Source organism: Argentina anserina, chromosome 3 (genome assembly GCF_933775445.1).
Source record: "Argentina anserina chromosome 3, drPotAnse1.1, whole genome shotgun sequence".
Taxonomy (NCBI): Eukaryota; Viridiplantae; Streptophyta; class Magnoliopsida; order Rosales; family Rosaceae; genus Argentina; species Argentina anserina.
This window is the reverse complement of record NC_065874.1, coordinates 33911747-33922562: the sequence shown is the minus strand read 5'-3', so window position 1 is coordinate 33922562 and position 10816 is coordinate 33911747.

Sequence of the window (10816 nt, the reverse complement as noted above, 5' to 3'; positions counted from 1 at the left end):
CTTCGTTATAGGTGCTAGAACACAGCGTCTCCGGAACGTCTCACTTTACTCAGACATCACAACGATCTGTGATAGTTACTTCAGATCCACATACTCAACATATGCTATGACTCAAGCTCTCATGGCATTATCCGACTCGAGTCAGAGATACGACACTCTGGTTTCCTGGGTCTACGAAAGAACCCACCATGTCAAAACAATCAATCACTGTGTACTGCGGCCTCAACCAATCGATTCCTCAGATCACATTATCACCGAGTACTGCGGCCTCAACCAATCGATCCCTCAGATCACATCACAGTGTGGTCCGGAATCACTATTAAATAAGCAGAGAACTCTCTACTTCCAATCATAAGAGGATAAGCCTTTCATTGTCTCTAATTTCGAGGAACACTCCAAAAGTGAAGTGACACATAAAGAGTTCCCATAAGCGTAGGAATCAATCCTAACCCCTCCACTGCCAACTATCAATAAATGAATGTGGCTATCATCGTCTTCTCTAAATCAGAGTACTCAATCATTACCAAGTAAGTCCCAATACTCTCGATCCAACGGTCCGCCACCATATGATCCAAGCATCATGATATGACAGCACTAGCAGCTTACTCATGTCCTTGATCAACCTCAACACACGACTATCGTCTCTAACGATAGCAACAAGATCACTTGTCTTTCCAGTGGAGCAGCCTTCTCATAAATGTTCTCCACATTGCGGGCCCGGCCTGCAGCCCTGACTCGGCCTCGACCTCTCGTCCGTCCTCGGCCCTGTCCACGGCCATTTTCCAAATTCATCACCATTCAACAATCAACACTCAGTCATACATGTGAAGTCTCGAATTCGACAAAATAGATCCAACCAATATCAATCATGAAATTTCAGAAGGTGAATCATTGGAATATTGTCACAATACTCTCTACAGGACCAAACCATAAGGTATGGCTCCTAACACTCTCGCGTACCCGACAACATATCTATACCGAGGAGCATGTGATGGGAGCCCGCCTGCAGTCGGATCATCGCTCCTGGATGGTATTGATAATCGCCAAATACGCACTTAGGCTCTGATACCAACTGTAACGACCCTAAAATTTCGAGCTTCAAAACTCAAAATCTTAGAATCGTTAAACACAAAAATAATCTCAATGAAATCGAAATCATTTTAATGTCGCAGCGGATCACATCTGAGTTTAAAATATAACTCAGTCAAGCCGATTATTACAAACCCAAATGATAATTCAACATATAACAAATGGAATTGTATAATCCTCACAATAACCTCACAAATAAAATCACACCAAATCTCACACAAAATCCACGCTGGAACCTCACCACGACTGGATGCGATCGACTTCGAGTCTTCGGAGTCGTCACTCAATCACTACTACTCAGCACCTGCGGAAGTATCCCCTACACCATTGAATTGGTGCACCGGGATTGTAGACACAAACCCGGTAAGCTTTACAGCTCGTATGAGTAAAATATTAAAATAACTCTCGTCTCATAAAAGACACAACTCCACATCAACACAGTATAATGAAAATCATGAGAAAACGAGCAACCCATCTGGTTACTCAAATACTTTCACAAAATGGTAACTAATGAGCGCTGGTACACATCCGTTACCCCTCACTTAGTATACCGCTGATGTTGGGTAACCACCCGCCACCCAACATCCAAAACAAGCTGAGTACCCATGATCAGATAACCACCCGTTACCTCATGCAGTACTATGGCAGACAGACTAGAGCTCTAACTGTATCGTAACTTTCGCCCGGCCAAAGGCTAGGTTCCGACTTGCCTCACATGTACAATAATCTCACATCATATTGTACCACACATCACGTCCGAAGACAAATCACAATATTTCACATTTTCCGTGATAAAATCACATGTACAATAATCTCACATCATATTGTACCACACATCACGTCCGAAGACAAATCACAATATTTCACATTTTTCGTGATAAAATCATGTACAATAATCACTCATCATATTGTACGTTTTAAAACTTTCACGATATATCCACAATAAAAAATCATAACAGTATATTATATAGCAAACTATATATATTCGTACTTATTTACCATTTATACAATATATACATAGTCCACTATATCCTATACATGTCATATTTCATAAACACCTGAAAATTACGTACGATAATCTCACATCATATCGTACCATTAAAATCACACATGCACAATTTTTCTGTCACCGAGATGACTATTTTTAATGAATTAATAACAGTATGTAATTTAATGAACTATATATATATATGTATTTATTACCATTATACTATATATACGTAGTCCACTAAGTTATATACATGTTGTAATTCATTAAATAAACACACTTGCAAAAATGTTGAATCACCACGAGGGTAGATTCGTAATTCAGTGAGATTTTACTCACCTTATTGACTTGAGCGTAATTCCTCAATTTCCGATAATAATCCCTTTCCTCGATTTAGCGATCACCTTAAAAAGATAAAACAAGAATTTAGAATCGTTTCGTAAACCTTTAAATGCCAAAACAGTAATATACGGTACTGTTCAGCAATTTTGGTTATACGAAGTTACTGTTCACTATTCACGGTTACTGTACAATACTCCATTAGTACGTATTTCTGTACGTATAAATATTATATACGTATTTCTGTACGTATAAATATTAAATACGTATTTCTGTACGTATAAATATTAAATACGTATTTTCTGTATGTATAAATATTAATACGTATTTCTATACGTATAAATATTAATACGTATTTCTGTACGTATAAATATTAATACGTATTTCTGTACGTATAATTATTAAATACGTATTTCTGTACGTATAAATATTATATACGTATTTCTGTACGTATAAATATTAATACGTATTTCTGTACGTATAAATATTAATACGTATTTCTGTACGTATACGTACGATTTAATGTAAATACAAATTCAGTAAATAAAATTTACTAAATTACCCTTTTTACAATTTACTTTTTACATTTACTGAAAGTAAATTATAATTACATTTACCGAAGGTAAAAATTAATTACATTTACCGCAGTAATTAAAATTTACATTTACATTTACCATTACACAGTAAATTACAAAAATACCCTTTCAGTCAAAACTATTTACACCGCCTCACCCGGCGGCGCGTGTGGCACACGCGCCACCTCCGGCCGGCCGCGCGTGGGGCCCACGCGCCGAGGCTAACCACGGCGCGTATCGCGCCACCGCCACCACCAAAACCACCCTCTTCCTTCCCTCTATCCTCCTACGGTCCTAGGCAGCCCCTCCGCCACCTCAGACCTCCCCACGCGCCGCCTCTAGGCGGCGGTATCTCTCACCCTCCTTCACCGCCGATTTCAATCCCAAATTCTCCAAATCGAAACCCTAATCTCCCAATCTCTCTCAAATCAACAACAAGCATACACACACATCGAAATCACCGATCCTTACCTTGAACCTTGAATCGACTTGAGGTGTCGGTAGAGGAGGTCGAGCAGCTATGGAACGGCGACTCGAGGCTCGATCCTTCGGCGCGGGGGTTCCGGGGTGAGGAAGGGGTGGTAGCAAGCTTGCCCAGGCTCGTCGTCGACGAGGAAGCACGGCGTTGAGGCCCCCCCCCCCCGAGCTTCGAGCTTCTGCGTGGGGTCGGGGAAAAGGTGAGGAAGAATAGAGAGTCGAGAGGGAGAGGGAGATCGGTGATGGAAGGTGGGTGATGGGAGATGGCGGGGTCGAGAGGGAGAGAAGGTCGGGGATGAGAGAGTGAGGTTTCGGGGTGAGAGGGAGAGAGAAGCCGAGAGAGAAGAGAGGGGTGTGCGGCGGATGAGTGAGAGAAGGGGTTTCCAATTATGGGAACCCTAACTAAAACAATTTCCTTTTATACCCCCTCCCAAAATCGGAAACTAACTTCCGTCGTTAATAACTTTTACATACGTCGTCCGATTCGAACGTGTCACATATCCCCGAACTCGTATCGACGAGCTCTACAACTTTCGTGAAGAAAGTTTTCGTAACCGAGCGACGAAATAAAAGTCGATACTCTCGTTCGGAAACGTAACGTTTTTCTTAATAAACGTTCCGAAAACGTTTCCGTTTTTCGTTTCAAAGCATCGCAAACAATAAGTTTCATTTTATTTGAAAATTCCAAAACTTAATAGAATTGAAATCAATTCACATATTGTTTTAAAATCTAGGGTTATTACAATCTTGATCTATAGTCCTTCACTGGAAGCTCACATTTGTCAATTGGAAAAGGTGCTTTAAAGGTTGCAGTAACACTCATTGTATATCAAGGAAAGCAAGTGTACATTTGGCACTCCGCAAGTGGAGTATTTGGGACATGTGATAAGCAAAGAGGGAGTAGCCGTGGATCCATCAAAAGTAGAGTGCGTTGAGAAATGGTTGTACCTACAACTTTGAAAGGGCTGCGAGGATTTCTCGGGTTAGAAGGGTACTATCGTAAGCACGTCAAGCACTTCGGTTTGATAGCAAAACCTCTCACCAATATGTTGAAGAAGGATGGGTTCCACTGGTCAGCGAGGCAGAAAATGCCTTTCACAAGCTTAAACAAGCTCTAATCTCAGCTCCGGTATTAGCCATTTCCGACTTTTCCAAAGAGTTCACAATAGAGTGTGATGCCTCGGATGTTGGTGTAGGAGCAGTTCTGTCACAGCTTGGTCACCCCATCGTTTTCATGAGTAAGGGACTCTCTCAATGCCATTTAGCTTTGCCCATTTATGATAAAGAGATGTTGGCAGTGTTAATGGTAGTACAACATTGGCGCCCCTACTTGCTTGGACAACATTTCACTATTCTCACAGACCATAAAACGATACAACACTTCTTGAATTAGCGGATTACTTCACCAGCTCAACAAAAATGGCTTCTTAAGCTATTGGGGTACAATTACACCATTCATTACCGTGTGGGAAAAAAGAATGGAGGGCCAGATGCACTCTCCCGAGCTGCAGAGTTGCATAATGGGGGCATCCCAACCAATGAACAAGTTTGTGGAAGAGATTCAGGAAGCTACTAAGGTCGATAGTGAAGGTGCTAGAATCAAACACTATTCCTTGAACTCGGGGCAGTTACTCTACAAAGGTAAAGTGGTTGTGCCTCTAGCTTGGCGTTAAAAGGTGTTCACTGAGTTCCATGGGGGCAGAATTGGTGGGCATGCAGGGATGTCACGCACATATATGCGGATCCACAAGAACTTTGCATGGCCAGGTTTACAAAAGGATATTAAACGGTTGGTGGCTCATTGCTTAACCTGCCATGCTCAACACTATTAGACTACAAAGCCTCCCCGGCTGCTTCAGCCTATAGCAATTCCTGAAAAAGTGTGGAGTGTAATTACAATGGATTTTATAGAAGGCCTCCCACAATCTGCCGGAAAAAGTGTAATTTGGGTAGTCATTGTCAAGCTTACCAAGTTTGCGCATTTCATTGCCCTTACACACCCATAGACCGCTTACTCTTTGGCTGAGATCTTCATCTCTGAGATCTTTAAGTTGCATGGAATGCCAGATGTTATTATTTTTGATCGTGACCCAGTTTTCATGAGCCTCTTTTGGGAAGCTTTTTTCAAGTCTTAAGGAACAACATTGAGCAAGTCCACGATATACCACCCTCAAACCGATGGCCAAACAGAAAATCTCAATCATACCTTGGAACAATACCTGCGTTGTGTGACAGGTAACAAACCACATTACTGGGTCAAGGTCCTGCCCTGGGCTGAATTTTGATACAATTCGGCATATCACTCAGCTCTTAAAATGTCTCTCTTTGAAGCTATGTACGGCTATGCTCCCCCAATTGTTCAACCATATGTTCCAGGCAGTACAGCAGTTGATGAAGTTGATAAGCAATTGCGTAGCTGAGATGAGCTACTTGCTTTAATCAAGAGAAACTTGCAGCAAGCTCAGAACCGTATGAAAATCTACTATGACTGAAAACACTCTGAGAGGTCTTTTCAGATCGGTGAGTGGGTTTACCTCAACCTACAACACTACAAGCAAAGCTCTATGTCCCAAGCTGTCAGTCACAGGCTAGCACCAAAGTTCTATGGCCCCTTCAAAGCCATTGAGAAGATAGGAAAGGTTGCCTACAAGCTGCAGCTTCCCCAAGGAGTCAAGATACACAACGTTTTTCATGTATCTCTCCTAAAAAAGAAAGTAGGACAAGATGCTACCGTGGAAGCCACTTTACCAACTGTGAAGGATGCATTAACTCAAAAAAGGGCCCCGGCTGCAATTCTTGAAAGGTAGATGATTAAACAGGGGAACCAAGCTAAAACTCAGTGGCTAATTCATTGGATGGGGACTACTCCGGAGGAAACAACTTGGGAAATGGCAGATGACATTATAGCCAGATACCCTACATTTGATTATCGAGTTAAAACTTGAGGTCAAGTTCGTTTGAAGTGGGCGGGAATGTTATGAGTCATGGGCTACTATTCCTGCTGGGCTTAGGACAAGTTCTCTATTGGGCCATCTATCTACCGGATCCCGTTATCACAACCCTAGTCTTTATTATCAGCTATGTTATGATTAGTAGTTGTTAATTAGTGTAGTGTGAACTAATTTGTGCACCGTCTGATGTTTGACGTGTGTCCATAGTTGATAGTCTGCATGCTCCTATTTAAGTTTTCCTCTAGGGTTTTTGTACGCAGCTTTTCATCAATATCAAAGTTTATTTCCAGTTTTGTTCTTTCTCTTTACAACTACAACCCAGATCCATTTGGTAGGGCTAAGTCCTTATCACCTTCATCAGAGATTTGTCTAGTGAGTTCATCAAATACGTTTCCATTCCACTTAACTATGTCGGTTGTGAAATGCTACCCTATACTTAAGGGGAGTGATATTTTAGTGTTAAAGTACTGAATATGAATTATTTGTCCACTGAATGTAATACCCGAGATTTCTAATCTCGATTACTGACACATTAGGACTAATTAATCGACGTTTATCTTAAATGTCGAAAACGTAGTTTAATATGTTGATATTAAATTACACGTCGCCACGAACTCGGAAATGTCTTTGGAATATTTTTCCGACGTTCGGTTTTATTTTTACGATTTTCTAAAGTTTTAAGTCGGTTTAAAAATATTTTCTGAAACTATTTTACAAATTTGGGTTTTTGTTTGTTTATGGGCTTTAAAGGAGCCCAGCCTTTTCTCTTTAACCCGAGCCCAAGACCAAGCCCACTCTCTTTTGTTTAATCAGCTACCTCTCTCTCTCTCTCTCTCTCTCTCTCTCTCTCTCTCATTCTCTCGACTCTTCAACAGAGAGAACCTCTCTGTTCACCGAGACCAACCACCGCCTGGCTTCTCCTCACGCCGTCGTCGTCCGGCAAAACCGGACTGGCGCACCACCACCAAATTCTTCTCCTTCTATTTCTCTACAAGACCCACTAATTGCATGTGGGATTTGAGCTAGTTTTCCCTCGAATTGAATTCGAGACAGTTCGAGTACTCGAAGCACCTCCGGTGAATTCTCAAGCTCCGATTAGGTTCTCAGCCTCAAATGGGTAAACCCAATCCCATTTCCTTCAATTAATTTCAGTTGTTTCACTTAGCCTTAAACTAATTCGATTTTCTCTTCTTTCGGATTTCGGGGTTTAACACCACTGCGACGCCGTCGTCTTCCTAGCGTCAAGTTGGACTCTGGCAAGCTCCTTTGAGCATCATTTTGGTAAGCCCAGCTTCCATCCTTTGTATCCAATTCGATTTTTTTCCCAATCTCACAAATAGGAACCTAACTTGATGTTTTCACATTCTGCCTTCATCTCTGTTGCATCACCACCATTGACCTCGCTCTCCGGCGAGTCCACCTTGAACACAGACGAGCTTAGAGATATGAGATGCAGCAGTTTGAGGCCGAACCTAGAAGAAGAGCAACATCTCTGATTTTTTATTTCGGAAACTTGTGGAGGTAGCAATCCTACCCCATTTTCTTAAATCCTTGTGTTTATAAACTCGTTGGGCTGTTGTGATTTCTACTGTGATGTTGTATGCTGGTTTTTGTGTGATCGGGATTGAGATTTTTGCAACAGGAACTGATCGGAGTAGACTAGGATAAAAATATGGGTTTTTACTGTTATAGAATTACCCATTTACTATTTTACCATAGTGTGAAATTACTAATTTGCCCCTGATAGAAATTACTGTTCACATTTACAGTTTTACTGTTTGACTTTGACTGTTTTAACCTGAGTTACTTTTACTATTTATAAAATGATTTTTACGGTCTTACTTTTATATAAGGTTACTTGGTGTAAACCTATTTTATCTAAAATGACAACGATTAATGTAATATTTATGTTACGTTAAAATGTTAGTTTCGATTCTCACTCGGTTTGGAAATCGAGAAATGTTTAACTTAGAAATGTGTCAGTAAATAAATAATAAAATCGTCGATTCGATTTCTAAGTAGCTTTAATATCCATAAAGTATGTTTAGTATCGATCGACTATTGAAGTTGGATTATTTTCGGGTTTTCCGAGAATTAGTCAATAATTGGTCAACATGGTCAATTCTTGGTCAACCCATGAATAGTTGGTTAACAGAAAGTCAACATTTGACTTTTTGGTCAAACTAGGAGAAAGATCGAGTCAACCATTGATATTTGAATTTGGTGTTGACTCTCTTATGATATCTGAATTCAGAGTTAAAGCTACGAGATTTTACAAGGCTGGAACAGCAGCATCAACATTACTTTGGGATTGGATGAGCAATGTGGATTCTGCACGTCAATCCAGGTAGGGTGAGCTAATCCCCTGTGTGTATTTCGTGCCCTTAAATTCATTGTCGATGCCTCAGTTGATTTATTTTAAAGATGAAATGCATTATTGTTTTAGAAATGCTAAAACCCAAGGATAGACGGATACTTCGTGAGTGAATAGACCTGAGAGTGTATGGGGCCCGGTAATCCGGCAACCCCTCGGTGTCGAAAACCGTAAACCTCCGGAGGGGCAATGTTCTATTTATAATTGGATCCATTTGTTACTATTGAGGGCATTCTAGTAAATGGACACTCTCGCTCCTTTATTGTTGCAACATAGCTATTGGCCTCGACTTATGAGGTTACTCGTTCGCCTCCTAGTCGTTAGGATCGGTCACCACTGACTGGATATTATTGATGGCCCTCATCCATGTTTTTGCATTGTTTTTCCCTGAAAGTTAACGTAACCCTTTTGTGATAAATTGTTTTATCGAGCTAGCTCACATCTAAACTATTTAAGTTTTCATAAAACTTAGCCTACCTTACTTTCAAACCACATAGTGGGCTGGTCCCTACTGGGTGAGCGAGGACAAAGCTCACCCCTACTATAGTTTCTGTGCAGGTTAGGAGCCAGCAAGAGTTTAGGAAATGTGAAGTTTAGGAGTACACACCTCTTGAATCTTTCAGTCATTATTTATTCATTAGCCTCTCTTGATTCTTGTATTATTTGTTATATAATTTCCGAGGTGTATAACTCTTGTTTGTCACCGTTGTATATTTTGGGTTGTCATATTTGTATTTGTTTTGGGCCGGTGACTCTTTGATCACATTCCGTTGTTTTTTAAAAGTCATTTGTAAAGCTCGCATAATTATTCAAAGTTGTATTTTGTAAACTTCATTTGTTATGTTGTTTGCGAAAAATTTGTACAGGTTTCTAAATTGACGAGTGTTCAAACGGTCTTTGTTCGTTTGTTCGCTTGTTAATCCAAAATTTTTAAATCTAATACCGTCATTTTCCCTTCCAGAATGTGACACTGAAGAACTCCATTGCCGCTGGCCTTTGCCAAAAATTTATAACTTTTTTTTAATACTGGCATGATGATAGGTTTGTTGTTGTTCAAAATCTTTAGAGGCGAGTTCTGGAATGAGCCTTCGCTCGGGGAGCCTAATGGTTTTTCTGACGTGTCAAATGATGATAGGGTAGCGGTGTTGGGTCCCAGTTACCTCCGTTAGATGGTTTGTGATGACACTCAATTGACTGAAATAGGATTGTAAAAGTCATTGGTCATCGTCTTCTTCCTACCGAAACTCTGAGCCTTTACTCATAACATGGCTGCATAACTTCTAGTTTCAAGCTCCACGGCTTCACTGACAACAACCTTAGCAACACAATCTCACCCCTCCATTACCAATACCAAATCATCAACTCTCTGGAATTCAATTATAGTCAAGATATAAAATTCTACAACTTCGATCGTAATCAATTCAAACCCATGTGAGATGGTGCATACGTTATCGCAGTTTTAACCAAAAACTAAAAACTCCAACATCGATTGAACTCTAGCATTTGGTTTAAAACCAGAAAGCCATTAAAAACACCGCAGCCGCCGCCATGATCATTGACCACGCGGTGGTTCTGTAACCCCAATAACCCCAATTTTTTTCAAAAACCACCCAATCTCGAATTCAAGCATATAAAGAGGTAAGGCTCGAAGAGGTAATCAACCTTTCTCGGTCTCGAGAAGCGACAACGGAAGTGCGGCGGCGGCGGCGAAGCCATTATCCGATGGAGCTCTCTACTGCCTCAATTTTGATTTGGTAGATGAAAGGCTCAAATCCCACATGCAATTTGTGGATTTTGTCAATAGTGAAGAGAGGAACGATTTTTTTGTGGTCTCATGGCCATTGGATGCCGGACGGCGGCGGCACAAGGTGTGGAAATTTTGCCTGTGTTCTGCGTCGGGAAGATAGAGAGAGCCCAGAGGTGTGGAGCTTAGAGAAAGAGAGTTTCACCATAACTATTGTTCTGCTAAAAACAAATCAAACGCCATCTACAAAACTTAGTTGGGCTCCTGGAGCGAAGGCGC